The sequence below is a fragment of the Arvicanthis niloticus genome, chromosome 2 (assembly GCF_011762505.2).
Source record: "Arvicanthis niloticus isolate mArvNil1 chromosome 2, mArvNil1.pat.X, whole genome shotgun sequence".
NCBI classification, from domain to species: domain Eukaryota; kingdom Metazoa; phylum Chordata; class Mammalia; order Rodentia; family Muridae; genus Arvicanthis; species Arvicanthis niloticus.
Genome location: NC_047659.1, coordinates 115,534,807 through 115,552,137, shown reverse-complemented (window position 1 = coordinate 115,552,137; position 17,331 = coordinate 115,534,807). Strand labels below are relative to the sequence as shown.

At 42.7% G+C, this 17,331-nt stretch overlaps 1 protein-coding gene across 3 annotated transcripts in view; it reads right to left on the bottom strand.

Moving 5' to 3' along the window:
• The window catches only part of Rin2 (Ras and Rab interactor 2), a 201,180-nt gene that overhangs the window by 162,095 nt on the left and 21,754 nt on the right, over positions 1–17,331 (bottom strand). For 2 of the 3 annotated variants that reach the window (XM_076929902.1, XM_034495200.2), the window contains exon 2: positions 8,357–8,470. The gene's annotated coding sequence lies outside the window, so the exon portion shown is untranslated. Of the gene's footprint in view, positions 1–8,356; positions 8,471–10,272; positions 10,417–17,331 lie in introns of those variants that run through there. The other variant, XM_076929903.1, reaches the window with a different exon arrangement.

Genomic DNA, 17,331 nt, shown 5'->3' with positions numbered 1-17,331 from the left:
TAACTCTCTGCTTTCACTGTTGTGGCTGGCTCACCAGTATCTTCACCATCAGGGCCAGCTCCACTGTGTTGCCTAGGCAAGGCGCAGGGCCCACTCTCCTGAGTGATGTAGCCTGTGAGGGGCAGGACCAGCTCTTCTGCTCTCATGACCTCAGGACCAGCTCTACTGATTATCACAGGTGGTGAGGGGTTAGCGGGTGGAGAGCATCACCTTAACACCCAAGCCAGCTCACCCACACTTATGCCAGTCACCCTTGTTTAACACTCAAGTGGCTCACCTGTGCCCCAGCCACTAAGGCGAGCTCTATAGTGGTGCTCAGGTGAGGTACAGGGCCCACTCTCTGGGTGTCTTTCTCTGCCTGCCTCTGCAGTTCTTTTTTAATAGATCTATTTTTATATTAAGTGTATTTGTGTATGTGTATGTGTGTGCATGTGCACAGCGGTTCTGTTGGAGCTAGGGTTATAGGCTATTGTGAGCCACCCAATGTGAGTGCTGGAAGCCAAACTCAGGTCTTTTGAGAGATCAGAATAGGTTCTCAACTTCTGGGACACCTCTCCAGCCCCTATTTGTGTAGTTCTTTATGTATTATAGACATCAGACCCACCTGATGCATGGATATTCTGTTGCTATATTCTGCATTCTTCAGGCTGTCTGAACTCTGCACATGGTTTTTTTTTTTGCTGCGTAGAGGCTTTCCTAATTTCATGGACTCCCACTGGTCAGTTATGAAGGCTGTTTCCTGTGCTGCTGAGAGGTTTTTCTACTCAGAATCTCTCAGCCTACAGTTTGAAATGTTTGCTCTGTCTCCCTCTAGTAGTTTCAGTAGTTTGGGCTTTAAATTAAGGTCTTTGATCCACTTTTGACTTGATTTTTGGCAAAGTGAGAGACATGGATGGTTAGTTTTCTGTTGTTTATACAGTTTTAGCAGCACCATTTGCTGAATAGATTTTTCTCCACAAATGTGTTTTTGACACCTTTATAAACATATCTGGTTTGGTCCATGTACCATGCTGTCTTTGTTACTGTGGTCTGTAGGATAGCTCTGATACTGCTAGGAGTGTTCTTTCTGCGTTAGACTGAATTGGGGAATCTATGATCTTTTGCATTTCCACAAAACATTCAATCTAGATGTTAATTTGGTAGTATAGCCAGTTTTATACCATTAAGTCTGCCAATCCTGGAATATAGAAGGTTTTCTAGCACCCAGTGTTTTCTGCAACATCGTTTTTCATTGTCTTAAGGGGCCCATTGCAGAGTTCTTTACCTCCTTTTTTAGGTTTGTTCCTGATTATTTATCTTTTGTAGCCATTGTGAATGATCTGTTTTTCCTAATTTCTCCCTCCACAAGTTCACTGTTGGTATTAATGGTACTGATTTTACATGTTGCTTTTGTAACTTGCAACATGACTGGACATGTTTTTCAGGTCTGAAAGTTTAGGATCCTTCATGTATATAATCATGCTATCTGCAAAAGAGGGGGAGCTTGATCTCATTTCCTAGTTTATCCTACACACACACACACACACACACACACACACACACACACATATGTATATATATATATCTTTCTCTTGTCTAATTGCTCTAGCTAAGAATCCCAGTCCTGTATTGAATAAGAGCGAAGAGGTCACTCTTGTCTTGTTCCAGATTTTAGAGGCAATGCTCTCAGCTCACATAAAATAATGTTGGCTGTGACTTTGTTGTATGCTGACTTTATTTTAGGTAATATAATTCCTCTATTCCAAATTTCTTCAGAATTTTTATCATGAAGGCAGTTTGAACTTTCTCAAGCGCCTGTTCTGCACCCATGTAAATGATCATGTACTTTCTGTCCTTAAGTCTATTTTATATATTTATATACATTTATTAATTTACATATATCAAAACAATCATCTGTCCTTGAGGAGAAATCCATTTGGTCATCCATTGGATCCTAAACTTTTGATTTTCTTGATGTGTACTTTAACTTGATCTATGTGTATTTTGTTGACTATTTTTGCTTCTTTGTTCATCAGAGCCCATAATTCTTTCCTATGTTCATCATTGATCTGTAAGTTTCTTGTGTTTTTATCTGACTTTTGTCTCATGGTAATAATAACTTCATAGAATGAGAGCAGTAGTGTCTCCCTCAGAAGCGTTGCTGTTAGGCTTTTAAGGGCGTTTGGTAGACCACATACCTCAACCTGCTCGGCAGTGAATCCCGTGCTTTTCTCCATGGGAAGTCTTTTAGGTACTGCTCAGCCTCGCTTCTTACTGTGGTTCTAACTAAATTGTTTATATCTCCTGTCTTTAATTTTGTAGGTAAAACACATTTAGAAATGTACTCATTTCCTGTAGGTTTTCTGGCTTTGGGGAATAGAAGTTTTTAAAGTATTCCCTAATGGTCCTCTGGATTTCACTATAATCTATTATGACAACTCCTTCTTCATTTCCAATTTTAGCACTTTGTACCTTCCCTTTCTTTTGGTTAGTTTAGCTACGGGTTCACCAGTTTTTACTAGTCTCTTCAAATAACTGACTCTTTGAGCAATTCTCTCCCCTGTTCTTGAAGTTTCTCTCTCATTTATTTCTGTTATAGTCTTTATCATTTCTTTCCATCAGATGCATTGGGGTCTTAGTTTCTGTTTTTTGAGAACCTCAAGGTGTATAATACATCACATACTAAGATCTGGCGCTTACAGCTGTAAACATACCTATTAGGCCTGCCTTGGCTGCACCCTAGGGTCTGGTAAGGTGTCCTCTCGTTGCATTCAGTTCTAGGAACTCTTTATTTTCCTCTGGGAATGTGTACTCCCTATTTGTTGGATGGCATGTTTTCTATAGCTATCTATTAAGTACAGTTGGTCTGTGGTATAATTTAACTCTGAAGTTTCCTTGCTGATTTTTTTTTAACTATAGAAGCCCCATATAGATATGAGAGCTGGATATTAAAGTCTCTCACGGGGAGACGAAGGAGGAGAGAAGTGGACATGGAGGCTGATGTTCACTTGTCTTGTAGCAGTCAAAGTCAACGAGTGGCCTGTGAAACCAGCAACTGAATGTGGGACTGAACTCTTGAGTGTTTTCATTCATATACCATGAAGACTTTCAGCATTTCAGAGTGTTACTTGATAGATGTAGTCATTCATTTGAAGACCTTGGAGAAAAACATTTTATACACCAAAGGAGGAAGTACCAGACCCTCAACGAAGCAATCTTGGAATGGATAAAGAACAGTAAAATGTCATTGAACTTGAGGGCAGAGACTTTGTATGACTCACAAAGCAAAGGCTGGAGTTATGGAGAAGCTCATCTATTGATTGTCCAGTATCAGAATGTATGGATTTATTAACCCAATGGACACTCATATATACCGCATTAGAATGTGTTATAGACAATGAGAACATGGGTATGGGTGCTACACTACTAGGGAAATAGTTTTGCCTCTCTGAAAGTTATGAGTACTTGGAAGGTTACACAGATTTTGAGATTCCTGTCACTGACATCCTTAGATTCTAACAAGAGCAAAGAGAAAATGTTTGAAAACAATTCTAGAAAGTTCTGCAAACATAAAAGGTCAGTTTTCCAAAGGGCAAACACAAGGCTGAGCTCAAATAAATAAAATGATCTTTAGCTCCTCCCCCCCCCAAAAAGTCTCTCACTATTGTTGTATCATGGTTTCCTATGTCTTGTAACATCTACTTTATGAACCAGGGAGGACCATGACTCAGCACATAAATATTTACAATAGATGCACCTTCTTGATGAATTGTTCCCTTTTATTAGTAGGTAGCTGCTTCTCTTGATCTCTTCTGACTAGTTTTGGTTTAGATTCTTCTTTATCAGATGCAGAGTCACTACACTGTCATCCTGTTTGCATGGTAGGCTGATTTCCAACCTGTGACTCCAAGCTTAGGAATGTCTTTGCATATGACACTCTGGGACATAACAAGTAGTAGATCTTGGTTTATAATCCAGTCAGTTAGCCTGAGTTTTTTTTTTTTTTGTTTTGCTCTGTTTTGGTTTTTCTGTCTTTTCCATTTTATAACTGCTACTGGTCAAAACCATAGATACAGACCCAAAGACATGCAAGGCTGGTATCACTCCACCCGTATAAGACTATTAATGTAACAATGGGTAGAGTTGGGGTGTTATCAAGCCAAGAGGTTGAAGCCTTCCTTAACTTCAATTATGAAAGAAGGATCCAGGACACAGACCACTGGCTCTTCCCCCACTCCATTTTTTACTCTTTCAACACATAAAACCACAGTACTTGAAGCTGCAATGTCAAGAAGCATGCAGAACTGATGCCATTCCGGGCACATCAAATTTAAGAGGGTGGGGTCTGTTGTTGAGTGACAGATGAAATCGCTTTCTTACATTTTTTTAACCTCCCTTTCTGCCTGCTAAACACTCATTGTTTGCCACTACTCCCATCCCCATCAATAAGAAGATAAAAGAACAAAGGGGGGAGCCTGTCACCAACTGTGCTCTGCCAAGCATCTTAATTTTGCTTTTCCAGACAGTGTGATGGGTAAGCGGGACTGTGCGCGGCGGCTTTTCTGCTCTACGACCATCTCAGCATCCCGTTAGATTTTTGTCATGTGGTATAAGCCACACAAACAGCATCCCCTCCAGCATCCCTTTGTGTAACGTCGCTAGTTCCCTTAGTAAAATATTGACATTTTCTGTGGTACTGCAGATTTCAAGGACTCTTGCTTACAACCTTGTGTCCCTTGTCGACTCCCTTTGCTAGGTGGCTTAGGAGCTCCCCCTCCTGTCAAGGGCTGGACCTTTCTGACTTCTTGAATCTTATCTATCCTGCTATTTGCTTTGTCTAGCAGGATGTGGGAGAGCTGCACTGTTATTTTCAAGCCCTCCTCTCTCCATTTCTTCAAGCCGAGCTTCCATGTCAACAAGCTCAGACTGGAGGATGGAGACATGCTGAACAAAGGGCAGCCATCCCATTGATGCCATCTTCCCCCAGACAATTAGCAGAGGACAGCAATGCAGCAGAACCAGTGGAAGTCTACCAGCTGGTCCCAGCTCAAATGATCACCCTACAGCACTATGAGCTAAGTTGACTAAGCTACAAACTCAACATCCCTTCTGTGAAAATTCAAAGCTTTTTGGAGTGCTTCCACTTTCAGGTTAGGGTTGCCCAAACAGTAAAACCAATACAAGTATTTGAAAATCTGAAGAAGAAAACAACAACAACAACAACAACAACAACAACAAACAAAATTCCACAGTCTGAAACGTTACTGATCCTAAGCACTTCTAGAAGAGATATTCAACCCTTCCTAAGTTTGGGAGTAGGGAATTTTTATTTGAATTTTGCCGGCATGTATGACCACGTACCATGTGTGCACAGTGCCCATTGAGGCCATAAGGGAGCATCAGGTCCCTGGGAGTGGAGTTATATAGACGGTTGTTAGCTGTCATGTGAATATTGGAAATTGAACTTCAGTCTTCTGGAACTTCAGACTTCTGGAAGAGCAGCCAGTGATCTTAATTGGTGAGCTGTCTCTCCAGAATTGGGGGCAGGTTGTTAAGCAGCGAGGTTAATTAATTAATAATCTAGCTAATGCAAAATGCAATTAAAGAATTAAAGCTAACTAACATTTTTGACAATTTTTCCATGTTTTGTAAAATAAATAACTCCCATGTTCTGGTTTTGCAGTCACCTCCATCATTCCTGGGTTCCTATAGATTCTAAGTGTAGAGATAAGCATTGTCTATTCTGGACAACGTAAAGGTAAAGTTTATTCTTAGTTCTCAAATAGTTGTAGTGATGCTTTTGCATACACATTCACACAGGTGAAAAACACAGTACCACAATTCCAATGAGCAAAGTCAACTGAAATGATACATTTATCATTTGCACAATTCCCAGGTGCTCTTCTGATGCTAACAGAATACCTATGGTGGAGCAGAATAGAGCCTTGGCTTCTGCTGAGGGCCTCATGGGTAGAGAGGCAAGCAGGTGCATATGGAAAGAGGCATGCATGTGAGACAGTAAGCGTGCTAGGTTTGCACCATAGGTCCCTAACCTTGTGGCCATTCGGATCCCATAGGAATGAGAACTCAGTCCACCAAGGCCAATCCCATACCAATGAGAACTCAGCCCAGCAAGGAAAGCATCAGTCCATTCGTGAAACCTCTGTCTAAACTATCTAACACCTCTGATGGTCTCACTAATCCCTTAACCGTCTTACTCTGGAGGTCAAGCCCCATGAGTTTTGGTGATGACTAACAGTGGACATTAATCTTGACTCCTCAAAAGGATTTAGAATTACCTAGAAATCATACCTCTTGTGTCTATGAGAGTGTTTTCAAAGAAGCTTGGTTGAGGAGGAAAGATTCACACTGAATACGGTGGTGCTGCACCCTGGGCTCTGGTCTCATGTTGAATGAAAGGGGCGGGGCACCAGCAGTCACCTCTCTTTGCTTTATGACTCTGTTACTATGGTGATCTGTATCTTCAAACAAAAGCTCATACAAACCATTCCTTTCTTAAATCACTTCATCAGCTGCTTCATCACAACAACAGGAAAAGTAGCTGATATATTGGCCACAGCACACCCCAGTGTCTTCAGTGGTAGACGTTTGCTCTTCCTCCAGGAAACACATTTGTCACTATTTTAACAATCCAATGAAACAGGGGTGCCCTGTGGAAGTTCCTGTTATTGTTTACTTTACAGCTACATTTTATTGAAGATGTTTATTTATACAAGCTCCAAACAAAGATGTTTTATCTAACAGGAAAGACCAAGGAAGCAAGAAAGACAGCTTCACTTTTTAAAAGCTAATTAAGACAGAGGCAGGAGCTGACATACCCCTGAGCAGACAAAACCAGTTGGCCCTTAGAAGCGACCTAAGCGTTGTTTAATTTGCAAGCATAAGTGGACTGTCTAGTTGTTTCTTCTATTTCCAATGGGAGAAACCAAATACAGTCACTTTATAATAGTAACCAAATATTTTCTTTGCTTTACTTCTGTGACTATAAAAACACCCCTACACCAGGGGCTCTCTCTTCCTTGCCTCTGTCAGTGGGGCCCCAGCACCACTCCTGTGGAACTGTGCAATTCAGTTGCCTGATGTTTAAGATGTGGGTCTAGCAAGATGGCTCAAGAGGTAAGAGCACTTGCCACCAAGCTTGAGAACCTGAGTTCCCAGAACCCACATGGAGGAAAATGAGAACTGACTCCCGTAAGGTGTTCCAACCTACACACACATAGTAAAGATAAAATTAAAAATAATTGTTTTATTGTGGCTGTTTACTTTTTGTTTGCTTTGCTTGAGGAGTGTTATTAGGGGTAGAGCCCAGAGCCTTGTACATACGTGGCAAGCTCTTTACCACTGAACTACATCCACAGACGCTACCCTTGAATTTATGATCCATCAACCTTGGGCTTCTAAATGCCAGGATTACAGGCGTGCACTACCATGCCTGGCCTCTGTTTACTCTTAACAGCCTCAAGGAGACTTTGGTACTGGTAGATAGAACTCTTCACACTTTGTCATCACTGCAAAGAAAATCCACATTCATACCCTCTGGTATGGACTTCACATGCACTCTGCCCTTCTCTACAAGGTCAAGGCCTATGCTAGAAGAAAAGAGATGAGCATCTGAGACAAACCCATCCATGACTTTCAGGAGGCCAAACATGGGATAAGAATATTGATTAATGTGTCATATGACAGTTCTGCATGATAGACAAAAGGCATATATGGCATAACATAAGCAGATGCCAGAAGTTGCGCCACATGGAGGACTCTATGTTTAGGACAGAACACAGGGTATCTAACTAGTCCATAGTGAGGAGAAGCAATCAGAAAACAGGAAACTTAGGTTAATACAAGCAGCTCATTAGCTAGCTGTGTGGCTCTGAATCCATCACTGAATTTCATATGATCTTGGCTTCCTTTATCGTAAATAAACATCATGATAACTGCCTTATATTGTGTGGCTGTGAATGTAAATGAAAAACCAAATGTGTTTACTTTGCTCACAATCTTCCATCAAGGGCAGGGCTCAGCAAGAATGGCTCATCAAGACAGCTTGTCTCCAGCTTACTAGAGTCCATGAAGGCAACCTGAAGGCTGGGCCAGCCTCACAGAGCCTCACCCCCATATCGGTGGGCTGTCATGCCATGTTTATGGTTCTATTTATGTTGTGAGGATTCTAAAATGTCCTGACTCTCTGGTGGCTCTGATCCTGCTACACCGGGAATGGAATCCCGCTGCGAACAGTTTCCACAGCGTCCTTCCAAAGCTGGCACAGGATATAATCCCAACTTCAGTGACAAGGCTGGAAATGAACTAACTCCCTGGGTTGATGTGCCCTGGGTTTCATCATCTCATTTTTACCCACCTGTCAGGCTAGCATCTCTCTATCCTCTCTTCAGCTCAGGCTTGTCTGATGCAGAGTTCTGCACATTTGATCTTTTCCAGTGGAGGTTCAGAAGTCTCTGTCTCAGGCCTCCATCTGCAACACGCAGAATTCACAGATTAGGATTTGTACACAGTTAAAAGTACAACGGGCAACCACACAGGTGGCTTGTTCTCTGCTTGTTCTGGAAGGACACTGACAGATGTAAGCACAGGATGGTTTTCTTTCCCATGTTGACCCCAGGCCTACCTCTGGACCAGGAAATGGGGGACAGGAGTCTCCTGAACCAGCAATGCCCTCCAAATTCCCAGCTGCTGCTCAGAATTTAAAGACCCCAAATAGTCTTCCTAACACAAAGGATGGATCACGGCCATCCTGTTGTCACTATCAATTAAGTGACAAGTTTTCTTCCTTACTCTTTGCAGCACATCATCTCCTCCTGAGAGGGCTTTGATCTTTCACTCTGGGCTTCTGGAATGGATTTCCATGGTCATTGTCAACTGTTCCTGTCAATACCCCACCGTTTCAAAATTATCTTAGTACATAAATATATCACAGTCATGAAGGAAACCAAAACACAAGATCACAGCTGAGAGTCCCTGTTTCCATCACCACTAATACCTGTATCCCAGCACAGATGGATGGTTTTTATTCAGATTCTTTCTCAGTCTTTTTATGTGTTCCAATATTAAATAATGCATACCCAAATATCACTTTTCTAACTCACTGTGAGAGTTATAGTTCTACTCCCTCGCTCATCACGTTCTCAGGATGATTTGTCACAGTTGTCTCTTTTTTCTCCTTTATATTTTCATGCCATTTCGCTGTCTCCCTTCTCCAACAGGCTCTACAACTGACCCCAGACTTCCCCTTTCCTCCATGTAAGCCCCTCCCCCCCCCACCTATCCCTCACATCTGGCCTGAAATACCTTCCAAAGCCCTCTCCAATTACTTAAGAAGACTCAACTTTAAGGCATGGGCACAATGCAGCAGGGCCACACCCAGAATGCATTAGGGCATCACCTATACAGGGACACCAGAGCAGCCCTGCCTTCAAAGCTATTCATACCATTCCCCCAAACAGTGGAGACTGAGTGATTAACACACTTGACTTTCGCCCACAGCAGTACTGTATTTCCTATCACAGGCTATACCCATACCCACGTGCACGAGACAGATGCAAACTCTATGAAGTACCCCAGTCTCACTCTTCCTCCCCACTCCTTCACTTTGATTTAAGACAATGGTCGATGCACATCTTCATCCATTTGCCAGTCACAATCACTGGAGGAGGGCCAGTCGCGACCCATACTTAATAACCGTGCTTCAACCCAGAAAGTAGCCATGTGTGTGATATGCACAGGTGCACATACAGGTGTGCTCAGCTCTGCACACGCTTGTGGAGGCCAAAGCTCGACCTTGGGCATCCTCCTCTGTCGCTCCCCACCTCACTTTGTGAAACAGTTCTTTTCACTGGACCTGGAGCTTGTTGGTTCAGGTAGACTGGCTGGTCAGTGAGCCCTGAGGAACAGCTCCGTCTCCTCCCTCCAGCGTTACTTGTAACAAGTCTACACCACTACACTGGGCCATCTTCTCAGCCTCCAGGATATACCTCAATAAATTATTGAAGATTACCCTTGAAATAAAATTTTTACTTCAGGGGCAAGAGAGAAAGAGTGATCAAGACTATTTGCAGGAGACCTGAGTTCAGATCCCAATACCTTTATCCAGCAGGTCACAACTGCCTAGAACTCCAGTTGCAGCAGGTCCAACACACTCTCTTCTGCACCGCACTTATATGCATGCATGCATATATGCATTGCTGACTCTGAGGGTCTTAGGTCTATTACTGGCGCGGTTTGAAGGTGCTCCTAAAAGTTAATGTACTGGACACTTACTTCCCAAAACCAGTGTTCAGAGGTGGGGCCTTTGGTGTTCTGATTATGTCCTGAGATGCTCCATTCATGGCTCCGTGGATTAGCAGGCAGAGTGGCTTTGTTTATACAGGCGAGCTCTCTCTATCACAATTGCTCAACTCCTGGATACTGTCCATCAGGTTACGATGAAGTAAAAAGAGCCCCAGCAGACAACAACCAGATGCTAGGCTAGCATCAGACTCCTGTCCATCTCAGTTCCTAAAAGCATGAGTTTCTTATAAATTATCCAGCTAGGATACTCTGTGACAGCATCAGGTAATGAACTAAATAACTGGTTTCCCCAATCCATTCCTATAGAAAGTAAAGTTAGGTAGGTTCATTCTATCTTTGTGTAGCCAAGTTGCTGTTGGTACCAAACACTGCCCGTGGCATCTTCATGTGTAGACCACATCTTTGTACTGGCTCAGCTTAAGAATCTATTCACTTTTAATTCTGTGTATGCACTTCCTAGAAATTCCACAGCAACCAGGTTTTGGGATGCAGATAGAGCCTGCTTAGCCTTTCCCACAGCTTTTCCTATGAAACCTGGATTCCTGCCTTAAGGAAGGGTCACAACATTGTTCCATACACTTAATGAGGAAGTGTGGAATTACACAAAGTAAAACAGGTTTTTGCTGTTTTGTCACAAGATTTCTGCGGCTTAGCAAGGGTTAAAGGCTATTTCATGAGCTCCTAACATCTTTGGAGCTTTTTCTTGTTAGAATTAATCCAGCTATGAAGAACAGCCTTTTACGCTCCTTGCAACCCCCCTGTCTTTTCATTTTTTGGTTTTGTTTGTTTTGTTGTTGTTGTTTAAATGAATTGTATTAGAAAAGGTTCTACCAATTGCCTTAGTTTTCATTCTTTTTTTTAACTTAACCTTTATTTTTATTTTATGTAAATGAGTATTTTGCCTGCAAGTATTGGAGTCCTTGGAAGTGAAGTTACAGAGAGTTGGGAAGTGCTGGGAAGCAAACCCAGGTCTTCTGGAAGGACAGCCAGTGCCTTTAGTTTTTTATTCTTTAATTTATTTTTAATTCACTTTACATCCCAACCACAGTGCCCTACTCTCTTCCCTTATCCTCCCATTGGTCCCTCCCCTTCTCCTTAGAGAGGGGGAGCCCCCTTGGCATAGTTTTCTGTTACCATAATAAACACCCAAGATAACCAACTTTACAAAGTCTTGGCTCACAGTTCTGGAGGCTTCAGTCCATTATCAGGTGGCCTGTGGCTTTCACCCTGTGGTAAAGAAGCTGGCAGAGTTGCTTGAGGACCTGGCAGAGCAAAACCATAGACCTCACTGTGAAGAACATAAAGAGGAGGGGACCACTGTCCCTAACCTCCTCAAGGACACATCCCCAGCGACCTAAGGACCTCTCAGTAGGCCCCACTTGCTACAGAGTCTATTGCCTCTGAACATACCACCCTGTGGGGACAAACCTTAACTTGAGGTCCTTGGGACACTCAATATCCATACCACAAAACCACTTAATCTCTAGGCCAAAGGTTAAAGAGGAAACGTAATAGTCAGAGAAAAACTAAGTGACTACTGCCAGAGTTAAGATCCTCTGTGTCTGGGTTGTATAATGACAGCCAGCAGTCCTAGGTGGCTTTAGTCACTTGAACTTTTGCATATCCAAATAGAAATATATGGTAAGTAGAGAGTATACATATATTGAAGTTAAAAAACCAAATCAAACCATGAATTACCTAAATAATACATGTTCATATTTATCAAGTTGAAATACCTTGAAATTTAGCATTAAATATCTTACCAAGAGATATTTAATGTGTTTAACTTTTTACCTTGTGCTTTAACAAAAAGTATAAACTTGCATATATCCTTCACACTGTACCCCTATTGGACAGTGTCACTGCTGCTCTGTAATTATCCTCAAAGCTTTTCCATACCTCAGATTCCTTTGGCTGGGCTGGGTTATTAGCTACATTGTGAACAGGAGTGCATACACACACACACACACACACACACACACACACACACACAAACACACCTCTATGCTATTTTCTGGGCATGCACACATATGCAGAAATACCCTCAAAAACACCTACTTAATGCTATTTCCTAAATATACATACGCCATACCCATATACACCCAATGATCTATTCTGAACATGTTCTGGATATATGGCACACACAGACAGGTGCTATCCAGCCCCTAACACCTTGCCCTCTGCTGCCACCTCCTGTTACCATCTATTCATCCTTTAAGACCCTTTATTAAGCCATGAACAGGAACTATGTTTAACTTGTAGTCTGGTGTCATTGCTCTGTAGCTGGAAGATGTAAGAACTGAGCGATGCCAGGGGCTGGTTGGCAGCAAAGCCCAGATGTCCTTTGTAAAATCAGTCACCTTGGTCCCCACCCTTGTCTCCTACAGGGCCCTGCCACTGCTCTCATCTGTTCCTCCCTAATTGCATCCAGCCCTCCTCACTCGGTGAATCTCCACTGCCCTGTGTGTTCAGAGCTTAGTCTGCATACCTTTCTCAGTGTGTACCACTCACATGATGTAACGTTATTGCTTCTGCGAAGTTTGTCTCACCTTCGTGATTCTTCTGACAACTATGATGGAGTCTATCCTTGCTTAAATTTCAAGGAGTCACACTCTAAAGTTTCAGCCATTGTTTGATTAAGTAAAATATTTGAAAACATGTTACATACTTGAATGTTCTCTTTATTTTGTTTGTTGAGACAGAGTCTCTCTCACAAGACTGCCCTGGCTGACCTGAACTTCCCATTTATCTCAAACTTATAGATTGTGTGTGTGTGTGTGTGTGTGTGTGTGTGTGTGTGTGTGTGTGTGTGTGTACTGCCATGCTTGGATTTCTCTGTACTTTCACATTTTAATTTTTTAAATATTTGCCTGTTGGTTGGTTGTGTTTACATACATAAGTAGAGGCATGTGTATAGGGCCGTAGAACTGTGGAACCAGGAGGAGCTGGTCTGGAGCAGAAGTACAGTCAAGCCAGGTCCAATCCCAGAAATTTTGTCTCAAGAATGGTAGGAATGGGACCACTCCTTCTCCTGTCCCAGGCCTGCACGTCCTCCAACCCCAACCTTTGCTCACACCAGAGGAGGTTGCATGCAATAGTAGCAACCAGGCTAAACTTCCTTTCCTCTTATAAGGTCATGTCCAGCAGCACCTGGAATTCCTCTTTATGCAAATGAGGCATCCTCAGCACCCTGGCCCTGGCTTCTCGAAGCCCCCCCACCCAATCCCTTTGTTCCCCCAAATTAAAGGAATTGTCTCACTGAAGCCTGTCGCCCCCATTGCCTGAGGTTTCATCACCCTTGGCCTTTTCAGACTCACGCTTCCTCTCAGGCCACCAGTCCTGATCTTAGCAAATCATGCCTTTATGGGTGAGGGAACAGAGCGGGACAACACAAGTGGTGGTCTGAGGATAACTCTCCTTCCACCAAGTAGGCCCATGGCTTGGTAGCAAGTGACTTTACCCATTCAGCCATTTTCTGGCCCTATACACATCTTTTAAAACTAGACTATAAAACTGGCTATTAAACTTGGGATTGGGTTAGCTGCCCGCGGATGGGGCATAAAAATAAAGCCACATCAAGCTTGCATGTTATAAAAAAAACATCCCAGTAGCTTCTCCTCCAAAGGCCTTTCCTCTGGGGCTTCCTCTTCCTCTTCATATTGTCAGCTTGACCTTGTCACCTTTTCTAGAAGAAAGTGGCCGAAGAAGTAAAGGAGGAAACACACATTTCCTTTTCAATGTTTCAGTGGGAACAAAGATAATAGTTCTGGATAATTGAGAAAAAAAGCATTCCTGGCAACTTTAGAAAACTCTGTATCTCTTATCTATTGTCTGAAATAGTTACAATATAACAGAATAAAGAAACCTGGTGACCCATTCCAAAGAGTCATTTGCTGTTCACTTCTGTGTTTGACCTAACATCCCAGTGACTAGCAGGTAAAATCTTTTTGAAATAAAGAAGCAGATGCCTAGCTTGCACAGACCTGAAGGCTTACAAATGCTGTCAGATATCATCTGAGGCCTATAAATAGATTTTCCCTCTTTTCTGTTGCTATAACCCTTCCATTCCTACCAGTTTTTAAAGACATGGTCTCACTGTGTAGCCCTGGCTCGCCTGGAGCTCACAGAGATCTGCCTGCCTCTGCCTCCTGAGTGGTGAGATTAACGGTGTGAGCCGCCACATCTGGTTCCATCAACAGGTTGGGTTTTTTTTTTTTCTTTTTTAGATTTGTGTATTTTTATTTTATATAGTAAGTGTTTCTCCTGGATGTATATCTGTGTGCCACATGTAGGCAGTGTCTAAGGAGGCCAGAAAAGAGTGTCAGATCCTCTGCAACTGGAGTTAAAGATGGTTGCAAATTGCCATGTGGATGCTAAAAGTCTATCCCAGAGCCTCTGTAAGAGCACTAAGTACTCTTGGTCTCTGAGCAATCTCTCCAGCCCCTCTACTGATATTTAATATATCTTGATTTATGGTTTTTTTTTTTTTTTTTGCTCTGTTACTATAAAAACTTCATAAAACTCCTCCCATGTTGGAACATGACATTTGGGCTTACTTAAATCTGCATTCCTGGAACACGGCCATTCATGTTGATTCTTGAATAAACTTTCTCTTATTTTCTTTGAGAACTGCAACTTGTATCAACATTTTCAAGAATGATCAGTATTTTTTTTTTTTTTTTTTTTTGACAGGGTCTCACTCACTATGTAGCTCTGGATGTCCTGGAACTCTTGATGTAGAACTCTCAGTTTGGCCTTGAACTCTCAGAGATCCGCCTGGCCCTGCTTCCCAAGAACTGGAACTAAAAGCACGTGTCAGTGCACCTGACTCATGGGGATTTTTCAATCATTTCTAATTCCATTTTTATAAGTAAAGAAATGTATTTGTTTGCTCAATTTAACCAGTACCTGTTTTCTCTGTTTAGACTCATGTTGGACACTACAAGAACATAAATGGAGTCCTGTTTTAGATGTGGGCCATTCCCCAGGGAAGCAAAAGATGGGTGCTGTTTTGGCTGGGGTGTGCTGGGGAAAGGCATTTTCCAGTAGTCAGAATAGGTTGGCTAAGAGAGGGCGTGGCTGGAAAGAAAAACAAAAGTACTATCTGCTCTAGTCAGCCCAGGAACATGGGGATTATCATGGAAAGACAAGCCAGGTGAGGACTGGGCAAATGACTGCACACCGACAGCAGCCACTGACAATCTGAGTACGGGTAGAGCACGAGAGGCAGAAGAAATACTTAGGTCAGGCAATAGGGGAGCCTATGGACTCACCCTAGAGAATGGAGGCTATACCCAACTGTTTTAGACACAAGGAGAAGGGAGCAGATATGGTTATCAGGAAGAAACGAGGAAGGGTGAGGCAGGGGGATGATTATTATTACATTTGGACAAAGTTGAGTCGTACTTGAAAAACCCAACATTGGTTGAAAAATTATCAGAAATAAATGGGGGTAATTCTATGTCAGAATAAAAAGTTCTCTACCCTAAAATGCATATTCTCAAATAGATAATGAAGGAAGAAAAGGGAAACGTCCAGCCCTTCCTAGTTCATAAGGCCTAGGATCCAGATGCCTGTATGAGATATAGGCACTCTGACCCACTGACCTACTAGCCTCATTAAGTCTGGAGGGACTGGTGTCAGTGTATGCAACCATTTCATTTTTGAATGAGCCAACTGTGGTTCCATGGTAGATCTAGACTGAGGCACCCAATAGTTGGCTGTGGAATCACAGAGATGGTAGATAACGCTGTATCCAGAAAATGGAACATCAACAATGAGGAAGCTAGAGACCTAGAGAATCCAGGCTACTCTTTGGCCTTCTGGGTGCTACTCTTAATAAGACTATGATAAACCAGCACTATCCAGAAGTGTACAGAAACCAAAGATGTGGCCATACTTCGAGAAACAGGTTTGATGGCTACTGAAATGGCTTATTTAAAAAAAAAAAAAAAAAAAGAAAAAAAGAAAAAATTCCTTTCTCATTGAAATGGAATTATTCTTGGTCTGTAACACAAAAAGGCTGGCCTGGGACCAAGAGATTGAAAATAGAAGAGGGCAACTTGAGACTCGAGGTGAGGAATCCTGTGCCAGCACTTAAGATAGAAGAAATTTCTTTCTCGTCAAAGATGAAAGTACAGACTGGACCTCAGCCCCAGAGGATGCTACAGGCAGACAGAAGTGAATGAGGAGGACATGACAATGGTCAAATGTCCTGTCACTCTCATGACCCCACAGGAGAAAACAGATTGGAGCAATGGACAGAAGGTGACAAGACATTTTCAGAGAGCAGGCAGGCGAAACCACAGGGAAGATGTTTGAAGACACAGGTGTTAGTACGAGGAAATGAACTAGTTGAAATTACCTAGCTTTATAGAGGGTGTTAATCACTGGCAATGTAAAACTAATGCTGAGAGGCAAACAGGGACTCTGTCAGGAACAGGAATAGGGGTCATTTGATTGCTAAAGCAACTAATGCCACGGATCCCCCTGCACTGTTCCCGGACAAGACAAAAGGAGCCCAAAGGCAAAGCTCTACCCATCGGAGGCTCCATCCTGTGAAGATGTCTAACTTAAAAGGGTTCTCTGATCCTTAGCAGCAACTTGTCCAGGGAAGTGTTTCCTCCAGATTAACACAAAGGTTGCATCTAAAGGTGGCAGTAAAACTTGACAGCACTGCCCACATGGTTTGGGGGCATGGGTGTTGTGGAATTCTGCTCCATGGATTCAGAGAGCAACTGAGGCCAGACAATGTATGTCGGCATTGGAGCCCATGAAGGCACCTCTGAGAAGACACTGGATGAAGCTGAACCCTATGGTGCAATGGTGACCACAGGATGTTAGAGATGCCAGGACCCTGGGATGTCCACTGAGGAAGACTGCAGGCATGGAGTAGAGCTGGCCAAGGCTTTGAAGGCCCATTTATTGCACTCTGCTGCAGATGCTGGACTCTGAGCTACAGGATTTGAGGTCTTCCCTGCTAGATTTCGATCTTGATTTGGTCTGGCCTTTCTTTGCTGTGCCGGAATT